Genomic DNA, 20,000 nt, shown 5'->3' with positions numbered 1-20,000 from the left:
TGAAAGAACCGTTTTTTTTTTCGAAATAATGGATGAAACTACGACAGATTACATACGCATATACATATACCTACATCTATACATACATACGAACAAAAAGAAATGTGAAGAAATGGAGAAGTTAAGAGGGCATTGTGGTTAGTAGATACTAAATATGTATCTGGTAAGAAATGACCAGTAGATTTAACAAACCTAATTCTATATTAAGTCATATCCCTATACAAGGGGATGGCTCCAGAGAAATAACAGCAGCCATCCACTGGGGCGTTAGAGAGAGAGAGAGAGAGAGAGAGAGAGAGAGAGAGAGAGAGATTATTGATAGCCACTGTTTCGTTCGTACTTTCTACAACTTAATCGCGGATGAGCCCAGTGCGGTGAGAGAGAGAGAGAGAGAGAGAGAGAGAGAGAGAGAGAGAGAGAGAGAATCCATGAAATATTATTGATAGCCAGTACTTTCTATAACTTGAACGCGGGTGAACAAATGCAGTAAAGAGAGAGAGAAGAGAGAGAGAGAGAGAGAGAGAGAGAGAGAGAGCGCAGAAATATTAAAAATAACTACTGTCTCGTTCGCACTTTCAACTAATGAATGGTGGATGAACCCCAGTGCAGTAGAGAGAGAGAGAGAGAGAGAGAGAGAGAGAGAGAGAGAGAGAGAGAGAGAATGCTCGCCAGCCCTATGTATACATACCAACCTTCGTATACATCAGGGAGAAAGAGCGTAATGTGAAGCCCTTCATGTTTTATTACCGTATGTCCAGTTGTGCTTGAAAATGTGAGAGGGTTGAAACCTCGTAACGAGGTTGTAAATCTGTGTCTATTTCCACTAGAATTACGCAGTTACGCATGTAAGGCCGTATATATGAGCGTATATTTATAATAACAATAGGTAGCTTCACTGGTCATTTAATCTCTATTCTTCATGAGATTACTCTTTATTATTTACACAAATGGTTGTGATAATTATACATCTAAAACCACTGTAATGTAAATCCCATTTACTTGTGTATGTGCAATATTATACGCTGCTTTATAAATACCTCTTTTTTTTTTCTTACATAAGGATGTTGTGCAATTAGAATCTCAAAAGTTCAAGCGAAGGTGCAACGCATTATTACCCAAAAACAATTAACCTTGCATTTACTAACTTATATTTTTACTTATTTACCTATTTGTCTTTTTTTTTTCTAATGATGGTCTTTTCTTTCTGCATTTCCTATTGTCTTCTGTAACTTCTTTCAAATGAACACCATATCCTACGGAAGCTTGATTCCAAGGCAGTGGCCCCTGCAATGAATAGGGGTTTATCTTCTAAAAATAATAATAATAATAATAATAACCCTCATATGAATAGTGTTTATCTTCTGAATAATTCGTTAGGGACAAGGAAGCTGAACGTTAGGACCTTGGTATTATCCTACTAATTCTCAGCAAGTCATTTCAATTGATGTAACCGGGCCCATATTCTCATCAACTTCGTTGCAACCCACGACAATCGAATAACCATCAGGTACGTTATTCATTGCTTGGGTCAAAAGTGGCATGGTAGGATTTATCCTTCAAGGGTCGTCCACGAATCTAACCAGGGATCTCTCGCTAGTGAGGCAAGTGTCCTACCCAATATTTAAGAGTAACACCACCTACCGCTACAATCCTTGTGTTACGAAAGGCTGAACTAGGATGAGATGAAATTAAACGAACATTAATAAGATATATTTTTTATACAAAAATTAACAAACAAGTTCCTCTCCTCTCCTAATTTCCTCTAATTAGAACTTCAAATTTCCTGTTGGGTCATTCAGGTGAAATTAAATGTTTCTTTTGCTTCAAGTTCCTTCTTTCCTCATCTTAATTAATTTTCTGTTATTTCTTGAATTATCTGACAGCTCCTCCCCCCCCTCTCTCTCTCTCAAACATTTTCCTGGACATTTGCTGGAACACGGAGTTGAGAATGAAACTTGAAATTATTTCAATGATACTTTCTCTCTCTCTCTCTCTCTCAAACATTTGCCTGAGCGTTTGCTGGAATGAAACTTAAAAGTGTTTTACTGACACCTCTCTCTCTCTCTCTCTCTCTTTCTCTCTCTCCTCCACTTCCTCTTCACATTCCTGCAGCGTCCTGATTACTCACCTTCTTTCAAAGTGTCCCCAACAACCTCTTAATCTCACTCTCCCCCAGCCTTTGCAAACGGCGCGACCGTCTTCCTCTTCTTGAAATTCCCCATTTTCCTCCCTCTCAATCCCTTCCTTTCCTTCAATACAATTTTCCTTACTCTTCTCTTATTTGTTCGCGTCTGCTATATTTCTTCTACATTTTTCTCTACCTTTTATCCTTTTGTATTCTTAGATCTCTTTCGTCTTTCATTTTCACACCTTTTTCTATATTCCTTCCACATTCTCCTCACTCCCAATTCCTTTCCTTCCTCCAATGGCATTTTCTTTATCGCCCTCTATTTTTCACATCTTCTATATTCTTCCTGCATGTCTCTGTACTTCTTTATTCCTTTTGTATGCGTGGACATCTTTCAATTTCACATCTTTCCTATATTCCTTCAACACGTGTCAGTATCACTTGTTTCCATTATATTCTTAGATTTCTTTCATTCACACATCATTTCTTATATTCCTTCCACATTCGTCAGCATCACTCTGTAACTTTAGATTTCTTGAAATTTCACATCATTTTCTATATTCCTTCCACATGCGTCAGTATCACTATGTCTTTATATTCTTAGATTCCTTTCATTTTCACATCATTTCCTACATTCCTTCCTTAATCTTTATATTCTTAGAATTCTTTCATTTTCACATAATTTCCTACATTCCTCCCACATGCGTCAGTAGTATTTTATCCCTTTATATTCTTAGATTTCTTTCAAATTCTTCTCTCTTCAATACTAATCGCTATTAGTTCCTCATTGGATGGGTCGATATCGTACTCGGCTAGCACTCTCCTAGGCCCGCGTTCGATTCCCTTGCCGGCCAATGAAGAATTAGAGGAATTTGTTTCTGGTGATAGAAATTCATTTCTCGGTATAATATGGTTCGGATTCCACAATAAGATGTAGGTCCCGTTGCTAGGTAACCAATTGGTTCTTAGACCTAGGAGAGCTGTTAATCAGCTCAGTGGTCTGGTTAAACTAAGGTATACTTAGCCTGTAACTTCACTTTTGCCTACATGTCTTACTGTCTACGCTTTTACTAACCGAGGAACTATGCCTTATATAGCCTACATGAACACATTCCCTACTCTTTCTAAAAAGTATTGCAGTATTTCCATACACATTTTCTAAAGTAGTAACTCACTTAAGCCATGCCATCCCTGTCAAAATATATATGATACCGTAGCATCATGATCTGGGAGATTTACAAGACATCGGCTCAGAAAATCAATCTCTCTCTCTCTTAATCCTCTTTCTCGACCGTTTTAACGCTGCCACGGATGAAATCATTAGTTTGTTGTCTGAGGATTTACAAGACTGAGATTCTCAAACATGATCTCTCTCTCTCTCTCTCTCTCTCTCTCTCAGAGAACCATCTGTCTCTCGCTCCCAGTCTTACAGAGAATCTCTCTCTCTCTCTCTCTCTCTCTCTCTCTCTCTCTCTCTCTCTCATATCTGGCGGTGCAGAGGCAACAATAATTCCTAAGGAGCATTAGTTTTGTTTACAACCATTTTCATAGGTGCGGCTCGATGTTTGCTTTTACTTAAGCGAGCGCAAACACGGTGCCTCTGCAGATGTGCAATTAGCACGTACCAAATATATAAATTACAAATACCTACAAAGTCTTGTTATTTGGAGTTTTCTTCAGAATCAGTATAAAATACAGGAAATAAATTCCTTTAAAAAAGGGTAAAATTATTCTGAAATTAAGGACATTAGCACAAGACACACCTTTCCAAAGTGAGCTGATAAGGTTTGAAGTGTAAAAACGAAATAAAGATACATAGGTTAAAAAACATAGCAGGCCAGTTCTGTGAGTTTTAATAATGATAATAATAATAATAATAATAAATATAACAGAAATGCGCAGAAGTGAAACGATTAGCACAGGTGAAAAGATGGGGCCATGCTATTTTGCGATGGTTTGGGCATGCAGAGAGAATGGAGGATGGAAGCACACAATTCGGGGTTTAAGAAGGTGGAAGAGACGAGTACCAACAAACCGGTGGGTATACTGAGTGAAGCGAGTATTGGAAAGGAGGGACTTTTATTATAATCAAGGATTATGAATTAACATCCATAAAAAATATACATATAAATATATGGGTGCAATAGTACAAAACGTAAATAAGAATTGTGTACACACACACACACACACACACACACAAACGACGTACACCATGACATACAGAGAGAGAGAGAGAGAGAGAGAGAGAGAGAGAGATTCAACAGGTGTGTAATAACACAAAATATAAATAACACAAAATATAAATAATACAAAATATAAGGATTACACACAAAATATAAATAACAAAAAACATAAATAATACAAAATACGTACACCACGACATAAGCACACACATACACAGAGAGAAAGAGAGAGAGAGAGACGCAACAGGTGTGTCCCAATGAGAGTAAAGGCTCGTGTTTGCAAGACCTTCTATCCCCCTAACACAGTCCATACAATATGCATCTATAACCCACCGCCGCAGGTCGTAATGGCGGTGTAATTCTAGAATAGCCCCCTTAAATACAGACCGTAAGCGGAGGGAGGGGGGAGGGGGAGGGGAGTGGGGAGGAGGGGATGGTGGAAGGGAAGGATGGAGGTGAATTCACACCTCTAAACCTATTATTACGGAAAGCGATTGTTAATACACCTCAATTTGCACTGTTATTTGGGCAGACGCCGACAGGGGGGGAAAACTAGACTATTATTATTATTATATATCATTATCAGTATTATTATTACGAAAAGCGCTTTTATAATACATCTCAATTTGCACTTGTCTGCGCAGATACCGACAGGAGGGGAAAACTAGAGTATTATTATTATTATTATTGTTATTAGCATTATTATTACGATAAGCGCTTTGATAATACATCTCAACTTGCACTTGTCTGCGCCGATGCTGACGGAAGGTGAAAACTAGATGATGATTATTACGAAAAGCGCTTTGTTAATATAATTCAATTTGCACTTTTGTTTGGGGAAAACCAGATTATTATTATTATTATTATTATTATTATTATTATTATTATTACAGAAAGCGCATTGTTAATACATTTCAATTTGCAATTTTGTTTGGGGAAAACTAGAGGTTTATTATTATTATTATTATTATTATTATTATTATTATCCAGAAGATAACCCCTTGTTCGTATGGAACAGGCCTACAGTGCATGGCATGGACCACTAACTTGAAATTCAAGCTTCCAAAGAATATGGTGTTCATTGGAAAGAAGTTACAGAAGATAAAAGGGAACACAGAAAGAAGAGAATAGGTTATTGGAAAATAATGTTAACAAATAATTATATAAATCAATTAATTATCATTATTATTATTCAGAAGATGAACCTTACGGTGGCAGTGAATAACGAGATGATTTACTAATAGTGCAGCAGATTGCTGTAAAAATCGTTCAGATAGTGAAACAAGCATGAAATTTGGCACAAACATTCCTAAGACTACGCTCTCTTAGAAAAGGGCGCTGGCCACCTGAAAATCCAAGATGGCGGCTATTTTTCAAAATGGCCGCCATCTATGTTGAGATTCACTGGTTTGGGAGCATCTATTGGATGGAATATGCCAGTTTTTTTTTTTAAACCTCGACTTTTAGGTTATAAAAATGTTCCATACCACACATTTTATTGAAAACCCTTACTAAATGAATTGTAACCAAGATGGCGTACAAAATGGTTTCCATAAAAGTTTTTTTTCTATCCACAGCGCTAGCAGACATAGAGACCAACTGTTTTTATTTAATGGTATATTCATGTGATCAGACAGTTTAACTAATATGCTATTTTCAACTGAAATAGTAATGGTATGGTCACATACAACATTGTGTCTAAGACTGTAACCATAAAAGAAAAGAAGAGAAATACGGACTAAACGCAACCAATCTATGTATAGGTCTCTCAACCTACACCTTTGAAAAATTCGAGGATAAGAAGGTAGGCATAGCATGACACGTTGGATGCTCAAGCTAGATTATCTACTGAAGAGAGGGCAATATTTATCTAGACTTCACATTTGCAAGTGCACAGAGCTGTGCAGGGAAGGGCCAACAGCACTTGCACCTTTCCCGACAGCCTGCTTTGCATCCACATTTGGTAAGCTGTTGGCAACTCTCTATGGCTAAGGGCGAGTTGGTTGTCCAGAGGACTTGCCATGCTTCACCAGACTTTTGCCATCCCCACTCAGCAGGGTTCTCTGGCTGTGGCTGACACTGGGTGGCCTGCCCCACACACAACCAGCCTGGTACGCAGCACGCTTGGTGTGTTGGAGGAGAGCTCCTGGTTGGTGGAATGGCCTCATATGCCCTTTGTTTTCTGGCAAACATATCAAGTCTAGCCTCATCCACAGTGCCAGCAGTGCTGGATCTTTCATACATAAGTATGACAAACCTCTCCAGGACCTTCAGGTCACTCTCTTCCACTCTGAGAGGGTAGTGACTCAGTTTGGAGAACACAGTGGAGGCCTCTGGAAAGATGTTCCATGTCTGCCAGGCGGTCTTCTTGCCCTTGCTCCGGAAGGCTGACACTGTATCACAGCCTGTGAACGCATGGAAGAAGAGCATGCCATTCACCTTCTCCTGGCCCAGAGAGTTGCACAGGTCATGCACAGCAATCCAGCGCAGGCTCTGGCCTTGGCCAAATGCCACCCATAGCTTCTCTAGCCCTAGATTGTGGAGAGTGGAGAAAGCACTGACTGCAACGACAAGAACATCTGTGTCATTTGCTTTAACCGTGATGGTCTTGGCTCCATGTTCTGTGGCATATTTGGCATGGAGAAAGATGCGGGTGTCAGCTTCCTCATGAGAGCACTCCTAACTGTGCAGAGACCTCCAGTACTCTGTCATAAGAGATACTGAGGCCATACTGATGTAGCATTTCAACCAGGTTTCTCTTCCTGGTTTTGGCATAGACTGAGAGTCCCATGTAGACTGGGAATGGTGTTTCTCTGTCTTTGGAGTGTCTATGAGTTGTTGCTCCCTCTTTGTATCGGGAGTAGCAGTTGAACTGCATGAGCTGTGCAATGGCCTGGTCTGACTTTGATGCTCCAAATCGTAACTGTGACTTGATGTCAGCCCCATGCTCAACCATCCCTACAAACTGGAGCAGGAGAGGAGGCACAGAATTTCGTACACAAGCCTCAGAAAATGTGCCATCAAACCGTGACTGATGATCAAGTATAGACTTTCTGAGAATATTTGCTGCTTTAGCAATGATAACTGCCTCTGAAAGATCAGATGATTGAGCAAGTGCTTTTCCCACATCCTTTTGAAATGCAAGTAATACATCTCTGCCAGATTTATGAGCCTCAAGTTCTGGAATTTCTGCCAGAAGTTTGTCTTTGAGTCTCGTGGAATTTACACTTGGTGACTCTACACCTAATTGTTCCAGACGTTGTTGGTAGAGGTGGCAAATATCTGCCAGCCGAAATGTGACTGGATCATCTGAACAAAGGTTGTTTTCAACAATGTATGTCATCAGTTCTGACAGAACTAGTGGATACACATCTGATTCTGACTCAGTGCTGCCTTGGTCTTTCTCAAGGCTCCTCAGGTAGGACCTTTTTCTGTTGTAGAGGGCACAAAGACAGGCATGGTGATACTTAAACTCCTGTGCAATGACATCCCCACCAGTCAACTTAGCAAGGAGCTTGCCATCACTAAGTATCTCTGCACATTCACGCAATTTCAAGTCAAGGCCCTTAGTACTAGCCTGTCTGAGATCAGATGCAGGTGCCACTTTCTCACAGAAAATGCAAACTTCATTGTCATGACTGGTTGGCGCAGTTTTTGCGACTAGTCTCAGTGTTGCTGGTCTGGTCATTGGATTGTCGCTTTCTTGCGGTCCAGTTTAGTGTTGTTAAACAACAAGCGACAGTTCACATGGTATTTTGCTGCATTTTTCCTGAGAGTGGCCTCTATGCCATCACCTTCATCCAGCCTTGCTGGATCCATTATCAGTGGCATTTCATTAATTTCACTGAACATGGGAATGTTCCTTGCCAGCATTGTGTACCCATCATGGTCTAGGACATGATGACTTGGAGGTGATGTCAAGTGCTCACCTCTTTTGTCCTTCTGACAAAGACAACACAAACTCAGTTTGTTTTCTACTGCTCAATATTGGATTGGCATCACATTCTGCCATGATTTCACTTTTGATTAAGGCCGAGGGGTTATCCTTTTACCACCTTAAACAAAGCACACATTCCTGTATGGGATTCAACTAGGTTCGGTCTCCCTACACCTAGCCCGATCATTCATCCAGTGCCATTTAAGTCCCGTGTGATCTGTACACCATCCGGGTAAGTACATGAACCATCATGTACAGCCCCCATACCCTTGGCTCGGCTCTCCCGCGCTGGCACATCCTGTCTATTCAGGTGCGGCTATCTAACTATAGCTGGTCTGGGGCTGTTAGAAAGCATTTGGGACACTAAACTAAACTATACTACAACTACTAGTCTAAGACTACAGGATTAGTAAAGCTGGATTAGCTGGCACTGAACCCCATGCTGAGTTACACAGCAGTGATGTCACCAGTGTGCCCTGGTTGTGTGCAGACATACACTCTTTTACATTTATTAATTTTCCTTCAAAATTGATGAGTTATTCGAAAGAGATGGCCTCATTAGGATCTAAAACCACAGAAACCAAGATCCATGCTTAAAACGATAATTGTTGAACGGGCATTATTTCTCATTATAATTATTGTTTCTACCTTTTCTTGGCAGCCATATAGCCCCCATATTTAAAGGTAAACTGTACTGGGAAGCTACAGAAACATAATATTCACAAGAAATAGTATGGAAGAGCTTTACCATATTGCTAGAAGCAAATACATGCCATTCTAGTGAAAAATTAGCCAAAATCTGTCGATACTGGCCGCCATCTTGGAATTTGGCCGCCATATTAAATTTTTGCGTGGCCAGCGCCCTTTTCTGATAGAGGGAACTTTAAAGAGCACTTGTGCAAAATTTCATGCTTGTTTCACTATCTGAACGATTCTTATGAAATATGCAATTATCTGCTGCACTATAATAGGTCTCTCAGTAGAAACTCAGTTGTTGATCTCTCTCTCTCTCTCTCTCTCTCTCTCTCTCTCTCTCTCTCTCTCTCTCTCTCTCTCAGTGACGCCTAAACTAATGAAATAAAAGCTTTCCGGATGAATCAAGCCGTTTTTGACATTTTCGCCTTAAGTGGTTAACAGCTTTCAGTAAATCATCAAGTATTCATCGGTCGAAAGTGAGAGAAAGAAAAAACGTAAGTGGATAGAGTCTAGTCCCTTTTTTTTTATTGTTAGATCCGGTGGTAAACAATGTACGGGATTCTGCGATAAAAAAAGAAAAAATTATCCAACATAACGTTACGTGAGATTGCTACGTCATTTAAATAAATAAAGAAATGAATAAATAAATAAATAAATAAATAAATAAATAAAGGAAATTGCTGACAACACGCGTACGTGAGAAAGATTTGTATGCAATAAGGAAAATCTAACCTCTACAGTTTTTCACAAAAAATTATGACTAAATGATTGCACATGAATACATTATGTATTGCATATACTACTGATTCATACCACTTACTTTCTTTGTGCCCATATCAACTTTTCCTTTACAGATAAGAATAGCCCTTTTAAGGTAACCCTTCGATTCGACTGAAAAAAAAAAGTGATGCCTCTTTCTATTTTTTACCATTTTTGTTTTAAAAGCAACGTAACTTGACAGTGTGTACAAACAATAAATCTAGAATGAGATTTCAAAACTAGGCAAGTGGTTAATAAATTCATTTTCGAATGGTTCCATCGAGCATAACTGCTCATGATGAGCGTGCAACTTTGTCGCCTCTTCGTAGATCTTCATTTTCTTTCATACCCTCACTTGCTTCCTAGCGCATATTTTTCCCCCTTATCCAAACGGCTTACTCAATTCCAACCAATCTACGCAGACAGACAAACGCGCACGAGCGCGCACAATACATAATAGGTAAAAAAGTTTCTTCGGCGCAATCGAGTTTTCTGTACAGCGTATAATCAAGGCCACCGATAATAGATCTATCTTTCGGTGGTCTCGGTAAAATGCTATATGAGCCGCGGCCCTTAACACTCTCAGCCGGCCGTGGTGGCTTGTTTTGTTGCGTTGCCAGAAGCACGATTATGGCTAACTTTAACCTTATATAAAATAAAAAAAAAAAACTACTGAGGCTAAAGGGCTGCATTATGGTATGTTTGATTATTGGAGGGTGGATGATCAACATACCTATTTGCAGCCCTCTAGACTCTGTAGTTTTTAAGATCTGAGGGCGGACAGAAAAGTGCGGACAGAAAAAAGTGCGGACAGAATAAAGTGCGGACGGACAGACAAAGCCGGCACGACAGTTTTCTTTTCAGAAAACTAAAGAGGGAGGTAATAAATTATCCTGTCGGAATAAAGTATGGAAAAATTCTCACGAGTGAGCACGACTTGATATATGGAGTTATTCTTACGTATTCTGAGGAAGAAAATAAATTTCTGTAAGGGAAAAATGGAAAAAACTTCAGAGGGTTTATTTTCATAGGCACTTTTGGAGTAATTAATTGCATACTTCTTTGAACTGTTACGGAAAATATGGGAGAAACTTATCTCCAAATTTGTCGAGTTCTAAATAATACCAACAGTTACACAAATTCAATACTGAAAAAGTAACAGTTACACGAATTCAATATTGAAAAAGTAAGTTACCTAAATTCAATATTGAAAAAGTAACAGTTACACGAATTCAATATCGAAAAGGTAACAGTTATCACGAATTCAATATTGAAAAAGTAACAGTTATCACGAATTCAATATTGAAAAAGTAACAGTTATCACGAATTCAATATTGAAAAAATAACAGTTTATATGAATTCAATATTAAAAGAGTAACAGTTACACGAATTCAATATTGATAGTTACACGAATTCAATACTGAAAAAAAGAGTAAAGTTAGCTACACATTCACTACTGAAAAAGTAACATTACGGGTATTCAATATTGAAAAAAAAGTAACAGCTGCGAATTCAATATCGATAAAGTTTACTGAAAAAGTAAACAATCAATATTGAAAGTAGATTTTAACATATCAACAGAGGAATTCTAATGAATTCAACAGGAGAGAGATAGAGAGAGAGAGAGAGAGAGAGAGAGAGAGAGAGAGAGAGAGAGAGAGAGAGAGAGAGAGAGAGAAACGTCACTGTTTACAAAAAATTAAAAGCCAGACAAAGGGACGAAGAAGAGGAAGAAGCTCTTGGTTTCCCCCACTCCCCCCCATCCAAAAGCAGCTTACCTCAAGAACCCCACCTATAAACACCCCCTCACCCCTCCATCAGGTTCCGTGATAAAGTCTAGTGACACCTAATGTGTGAGAGACCTTAGCAACGAAAAGGAATTCTGACATACGGACCTGGGGAATGTCGAGGGGAAACTTCACTTGTTTAACTAAATACCTTCTAACATTCTAACGCACGCAATGATCTTTCATCGAGGTTCGTGTCGTGTTTTCCTCTTGGAAACAAAATAAAAGATAAAAATACCACTATTATTATAATCCGAATGTAAAGAAAATAACGAATGCAGATTAAGATTACGAATGAGCAAATCAGAGTGAATTGGCTGGTCTCTGTTATAAGTTCGTATTCCACATTCGAGTTACATAAACACACACACACGCAAAAATACATTCATGTACGATATATATATATATATATATATATATATATATATATATATATATATATATATATATATATATATATATATATATATATATACATATATATATATATATATATATATATATATATATATATATATATATATATATATATATCACTTATTCTAAGTCTTTTTACAATTTCAAAAGAGGGATCACGATTAAAATATAAACACGGAAAAATATTAAAATAAAAACGAAAAAAAGAGTTCAAAATAACGTCAAAACGCAAAGAATAGGTATAACCGTGACAACAGAAAAAAACAGAAATAAAAAACGGAGTAACAGAAAGTGTGAAAAACAGAAAGGAGACAACAGATGACGGAAATTGAATCTCTCCTGAGTGTCGGCGACTGTTTGCTAAGGAATTAACTTTCCGTCGATAGAGTGAGAAAAATGTCTCGCTCTCTACATTAGTCAAACAGCTTCGTTTAAATAGGTTGGGCCATTTAGTTTAACTCTCTCTCTCTCTCTCTCTCTCTCTCTCTCTCTCTCTCTCTCTCTCTCTCTCTCTCTCTCTCTCTCTCTCTCTCTCTCTCTCTCTCTCTCTCTCTCTCGTACTGATTTCCTATGTCAAACTCTACTTGGACAACGCAAGGATATCGTAAATTAACATATCTCAGAATAAATATTGTGAATTATAATCACCCTGTTACTTTTACATAACTTTTAACAATTAACAATACACTACTATTTCCTGACAGAAATATATATATATATATATATATATATATATATGTGTGTGTGTGTGTGTGTGTGTGTGTATGTATATATATATAATGCACAACATCCTGATATTTCCATCCACTCAGTTTCAATACTACTGATTCCAATTCAAATATTATAAATCCAATCATTGGTAAATTACAGATCTTCTCCAGCCTTTCGTATATCAAACTGTCTCCCTCATATCTCTTATTCCTGACCTCTGGATAATATACTTCCTCTTCTGATATAATTGATCCCTCCCTCCTTTTGACTGGTATTTTTTTTCTTTTCGCCCAAGGATATTCCATTAATAATTCTATGGGGCAAGCCAACGCCAATACCACTCCCTGAATACATGCCTTGGGCGGCATCACCCACCAGGGAAATCGGCTTCCTGCTGAATATACATATACATACTATATATATATATATATATATATATATATATATATATATATATATATATATATATATATACAATTATACATATGTATATATATATACATACTGTATATATATACACACATATACAGTATATATATTATAAGGTATAACCATATATATATATATATATATATATATATATATATATATATATATATATATATATATATATATATATATTATAGCGTGTACCCAGTCTCCACTTAGTGTTGCATCCATACATAAACAAATAAAATACCAAATACTTTTTTTAAGGAAAAAACAATGAAAAAGCAGGTAACTGCACACACAATTACTTGGAATTAAGGTTGAATTCTGTAAATTTATCGAAAATCCCAACTTTTGTCAGGTAGACGTAATTCAATTATCGATGTTTCCTATCCTAATTTCGTAATAAACAAAATAGAACATGGCGTGTCAATTTCTACCGCTTCCTGACTGGAACTTTACACGCGAGAATCAACGTATGTATGTATGTATGCATATACATAGGCTGTGCATTAAATGCACACACACTTATAATCCAATAGATCTGAGTCAGCTGTCGTTCCAGCTGCTGGCGCCAGAATTTCCAGTTAGATCCAGAGAGAGAGAGAGAGAGAGAGAGAGAGAGAGAGAGAGAGAGAGAGAGAGAGAGAGAGAGAAACAAGCCCACACCCTTTCGTATGAACTTCCATTTCATGCCCCCACAGAAAACAAGAAAAACATAGAAACAAACAAACAAACAAACAATTTTGGAGAGTTCACAGAAGCCCAAGTTATGTAACCCAAAAGCATAGACGTACCCAGGACATTCTCTCTCTCTCTCTCTCTCTCTCTCTCTCTCTCTCTCTCTCTCTCTCTCACTCTCCTGACGAGGCATTTTGCATCCTTTCCCTCTCTCTCTCTCTTTCTCTCCGTAAAAGCGTCTTTCAAGCGCCTTTCATTTCTCTCTCTCTTGTTTTGGTCACAAGTATATAATAAGCATTTTAGGTTCCATTTCCCGAGAGTCCCTTCTAAAGCTATTGCATTCAAACGCATGACGATTTGGTACGTGACACAACCACGAGAGAGAGAGAGAGAGAGAGAGAGAGAGAGAGAGAGAGAGAGAGAGAGAGAGAGAGAGAGAGAGAGAGGTTATAGGAAAACATCAATCCCATACTTATCACATCGAGGAAAACAGAGAGAAGAGAGAGAGAGAGAGAGAGAGAGAGAGAGAGAGAGAGAGAGAGAGAGAGAGAGAGAGAATTAAAGGTTATAGGAAAGGCACATCTACCCCATATTAATCACATTTTCTAGGAAAATTCAGAGAGAGAGAGAGAGAGAGAGAGACCCAATTCTAAGACCTATCTTTGCATACCGCCCTCATAAATCCCCAGATTCAATCGAGGAGGAAGTTCACAAATCATCTAGGAAGCTAATTTCCTCCTTTATCGAACAACATGGGGAGGAAGATACCTCCTCCTCCTCCTTTCCTGTTCTTCCTCCTCCTCCTCCTCCTTGTTCTTCTTCTTTGGGAGATTTAGCAAAACAAGAAGGGGGCGACAACCCCTCAGGTTCTGTCCAGGTGATCAATAAGGCAACGCAACGGTGTGCACGAGTGACAATACTGTAAAAAAAAATATTACGTTCAGCTGCTGAGGTTTATACTTTTTATTTGTTATCTGAATGCCGGTGGGTCAGATGAAACGTCTCTCCTTATCAGTAAGTAGGACGGAATTGAATAACCTGGTATGCGGGTGTAATGAGAGAATTACAGGGTTTAGAGAGAGAGAGAGAGAGAGAGAGAGAGAGAGAGAGAGAGAGAGAGAGAGAGAGAGAGAATCAATACCAAATAAACTAATAAACTTTGACAGAAACGAACAAATAAAGTGTTCAAGTAGCTGTGTGTGTGTGTGTGTGTGTGAGAGAGAGAGAGAGAGAGAGAGAGAGAGAGAGAGAGAGAGAGAGAGAGAGAGAGAGAGAGAGAGAGAGAGAGAGAGTGTAAAAAGAGGTATGAAATCAAATCCAAGATAAAATGAAAGGGAAGATGGACTCGAGAGAAGTAAAACCTCATAGCTGAAAATAGCAGTAAAAAACTGCATTCGTATTTTTGTCCCTTTATATGACCCTACCCTTCAAAAATGGTGCAGTGACTCTCAATGCAGCCTTGTTCTCTCTACATATTTTTTTTTTTTGGGGGGGGACGTGTTTATAAAAAAATAAATGCTAGGTTTTCTACAGATCACACAAAAGTGTACATACATTTCTTCTATTACCGTTGAAAACACAAACTAATGAAGGCACAAAATCCGTACTAACTTTTATATTATATATATATATATATATATATATATATATATATATATATATATATATATATATATATATATATATATATATATTATATATATTGCATGCATACAAACGTACATACACGTGTCTGTATGTGTGCATGTAAATATATATGTATGTATGTATGTATGTATGTATGTATGATGTATGTACATATATAATTTTTTTAATGAGAGAGAGAGAGAGAGAGAGAGAGAGAGAGAGAGAGAGAGAGAGAGAGAGCCGAAACATCCCAGAGAAGCCTACAGTGCACCATAGCTCCTATGAATAAAGACCCAAAATAAAAAGGAAGGGGAGATCTGAGCGCCTCTATACAAAGGTCCCCCAAACTCTCCCTCCCCTTACCCCTACCCCTTCCCCTTCCCTCTCTTCTGCTTTCCCCTCACTTCTCTTCCTTTTACTGAGGCACGATTCCCCTCTCCCTCTACTACTCTCTCTCTCTCTCTCTCTCTCTAAAGAAAAGTTCTTTCTTTACCTACTCCTCAGTACCCTTCCCCCTTCCACCCACTGAATGTGGCTATCCAGGGATAGAAGGCTCCCGAAATACATAAACTGCACAAAGTAGGGACGAATTACATTTTAAACTTGGGTCGTGTTGAACATTAACACCTAAAACACCTATTTAGTGTACCTTACTTCTTTTTTATAAGTATACCTTAATTCTAATATTATTATTTGGCTGGTTTTTACTAGTATAACTTATCTACAATTAACTTTTCTATTACAAGATGACTTCAAAAGCCAATATGATGATAAATTTAGCAAGTGATCCGTGTGAAATGAGCAACAGATTATAAACTTAGAGAGAGAGAGAGAGAGAGAGAGAGAGAGAGAGAGAGAGAGAGAGAGAGAGAGAGAGAGCACAACTTTCTATTCCATACTAATCCAAAATTTTTCATTGCCACTTCAATAAGAGGAAAGAGAGAGAGAGAGAGAGAGAGAGAGAGAGAGAGAGAGAGAGAGAGAGAGAGAGCAGACACAACTTTCTATTCCATACTAATCCAGAATATTTCACTGCAACTTCAGTAAGAGGAAAGTAAGAGGAAACGAGAGAGAAGAGAGAGAGAGAGAGAGAGAGAGAGAGAGAGAGAGAGAGAGAGAGAGAGAGAAAGAGAGAGAGAGAGAGAGAGAGCAGCCACAACTTTCTATTGAGAGAGAGAGAGAGAGAGAGAGAGAGAGAGAGAGAGAGAGAGAGAGAGAGAGAGAGAGCAGCCACAACTTTCTATTGTATGAGAGAGAGAGAGAGAGAGAGAGAGAGAGAGAGAGAGAGAGAGAGAGAGAGAGAGAGAGCCCTGACCATAGCCCAGCAACGAAAAAATATGGAAGGCTCTTTACAAATAAAGCGAGCACCTGCCCAACTCATCAACCCACTGACAACATTATATTAAAATGACGAATGTTAAGCTTAATGTTGATTTTAACCCAGGACTCTAAAATGCAATCACGTGCATCTGGCACGCTGACCTGACGTTGATGGACAGAAGGGCCATATTATTATAATAATTATAACAGAACTCCTAATTATAACAATAATATTCACCAGCACTCGCGCGTAAAAATAATTATTATAATTATAATTATAATCCTGTCCAACGCTAGTAGACAGACCACAAAAAGCGGACGTTTATCAAGAGCCCATCCAACACACTCTGGCATAGGCCTACAGCATTTGATGTGTGTGATATTGTTGTAGGCCTGCCGCTAAATAAAGCATGTGGATTCCCCTACACGTGAGATAAAAATGAATTGAATTGTAATACCCTGTATAATTATGTATTGTAACTGTACTACTGTAACATAAGACACAAACAATTAATTTAATTCTAATATCCCAGATAATTATGTATTGTAATTATATTAATATACCAAACACAAACAATTATTTGAATCCTAATGGCCTGATAATTATGTATTATAACTACACCAATTTACAAGACACAGACACTATAACAGCGAACAGAAACACCTTCCGTATCACTAAAATTAAATGAAATGGGAAAATCAACGGGTTAAAGAAACTGCACTGAAATGAACAGATGTTTCACAAGACATAATAAGTAAAACCTAAACTAAATATTATGGGAAAATCAAAACAGAAACAGCACTAAAAGGAACAAATATTTTCTAAAGATAATTAAAATTAAATATAGTAAGAAAATCAAAAGAAAGAAAGTGACAGAAACTAAACAAAAAGATAATTAACGCACAAAGTAAATTAAAAATAAACACAAGGAAAAATAACTGAAGCAAGCCCTCTTTGTTCTCAGTTTCCTAAAATAAGTGACAAACGTCAAACGGACTAAACAAGAGGATACATAAAGGAACCCATTTTTGTATTTTTACATCGCGTAACAGAAAAGCAGATTCTAAAATTACGGTGACGATAAGCTACTAGACTGATTAACAAACCGTTATTTGTGAATGGCACATCAAAGGTAAAATGAGGTATAAAATTTTGTTTGTAAGACTTCTGCGCAGCAGCAGGAAGTGTCTATCGGATTTTTTTCCTAGGTCTTTAAGTCTGCACTGACATGGGCTGATAATGTGGTCTCCTACGTACCCCCATGGGTGAAAGAAGGTAAATGATGTAAATAATTATGGAATATAAAATTGAGCCAAAGGCTGTCGGTAAAAAGGTTTGAAAGGTGTAACAGGAGAAAAAAACCCTCTGCAGTTGTTATGAAACAACTGTTAGGAGGGGGTGGGTAGCAAGATGAAGAAAGAATATGAAAGAGGGTACAGTAAAAGGAATGAAAGGGGTCGCAGCTAGGGGACGTACGGACGCTGCAAAGAACTTAAACAATGCCTACAGCGCACTGCGTGAGGTGTACTGACGGCACTACCCCACTACGGGGTTTATAGTAACTTACGCAATCTCTTCTGCTCAATTCATTAATACCCAACATCAACGAGCAAACGGGAATTCCTTAAAACACTCAATATTTATCCTGCCAAAAACAAGCAACGGGGTGGGGGGGAGGGAGGAATCTGGCACTGCCATCCAATCACTAATAAGCTACACGCTTAATATCCTATTTCATTACATCCAATTAACAATTACAAACAATATGGACCTCACGCCACCCAATTACGGCGACGAATCGAAATGATAATTACATATATGAAACTAAATAGACCAGATTAATGTGAACATGGACCAACACCTAATTGACGCGAATCAAGTACATGGTTTACTGTTGTCTTAAACAGGATAAGCTATGATAGCCCGGTGCCAGAGGCTGTACTGATTAAGAGAGAGAGAGAGAGAGAGAGAGAGAGAGAGAGAGAGAGAGAGAGAGAGAGAGAGAGAGAATTTTCGTTTTGCTTTCCCTTTAGATGCGCATAATCGTTTCCAATTTTCTTTTAATAACAGTGATTATACGCACATACATATATTATATATATATAATATATACAGGTATATATACTGTACATATATAAATATATCGTATATATTCTGACCTCTGCCCTTGGATGAAGTTCGAGGTCAAACAATCAGAACTTTAACACTTGGGTTTTAGAAATTTCAACTCATCCGGCGAGCCTCTGTTATCTTCAGATCCAACCCTTCCCATCCGCCACTCTGACCTCTGACCTTAAGAGAACATCAAGGTGAAACAATCAGAATTGCTACTGCTTGTTTTATGAATTTTAACTCATCCGGAGAGCCTCTCTGGTTTTCTAGCAACACTTATTTATAATTGCTTTAAACCTCAAGAAACTTCAAGCTGAACCTCAAGACACTGCAAGATGAACTTCAAGACACTTCAAGCTGAACCCCAAGAAACTTCAAGCTGAACCGCAAGAAACTTCAAGCTGATCCAGAAACTAAGCTTGATCTAATGAATAAAAAAAACATGCTCCCATAGGAGCTGGAATGGAATAGAATACACGTATATAATTTAGGCCAAAGGCCTAGCGCTGGGACCTACGAGGTCATTCAGCGCTAAAGGGAAATTGAGAGTAGCAAGGTTTGAAAGGTGTAACAGGAGGGAAACTTCGCAGTTGCACTATGAAACAATTGTCAAGAGAGGGTGGATTGCAAGATGGAAGAAGGAGAATACGAACGGAGGCAAAGTAAGAGGATTGAGAGGGGTTGCAGCAACGGGCCATAGGGACACCGCGAAGAACGGCACTAACCCCCTTCCCTACGGAGTCTCATAGGAGTTGGCGTAGACGTAGCTATCGTTGTTGTGGTGTGGTTGTCTAGTCAACTGCATTGTGACAGTTGCTTGCTATCTGAAGCAGAGGAAGTGCGTTCATTTACTCGTGCAATTATCATTTGCTCGGCTGTTCGCTGACGTACTTCAGCTATCTCCCAAACTGGTGGCCCCTGTCACTTAGCGTGGCAACTGGGTCTGTTCTATCTCACTGTGGGAGGAGTCTGCTCTATTCTCCGTCCGAACATAGCTCACACAGACCATTTTCTTGTTACACCGAGAATGAAATAGACATAGTACAGAAAACAGACAATAAAAAAAAGGACTTTGGACTTTGTTACATTTGACTATGTTTTTCATTTAATATTTTCCGCCTTCCTTGTTTTACAGCCGTCGCTTAACAGGATAATTAGATCTATTACCGCATGCTTACATACAAACACGTTACTGTAAAACAGTACATACACA

The 20,000-nt window shown here is 38.4% G+C and overlaps 1 protein-coding gene across 12 annotated transcripts in view; it reads right to left on the bottom strand.

The window, feature by feature from the left end:
- Positions 1 to 20,000, bottom strand: part of LOC136850794 (tyrosine-protein kinase CSK-like) — a 280,335-nt gene that overhangs the window by 189,345 nt on the left and 70,990 nt on the right. The gene's annotated exons all lie outside the window — the stretch shown is intronic.

The sequence above is a fragment of the Macrobrachium rosenbergii genome, chromosome 22 (assembly GCF_040412425.1).
Source record: "Macrobrachium rosenbergii isolate ZJJX-2024 chromosome 22, ASM4041242v1, whole genome shotgun sequence".
Taxonomy (NCBI): Eukaryota; Metazoa; Arthropoda; class Malacostraca; order Decapoda; family Palaemonidae; genus Macrobrachium; species Macrobrachium rosenbergii.
Note: the sequence above shows the minus strand (reverse complement) of the source record. Positions and strands in the feature narration are given on the sequence as shown.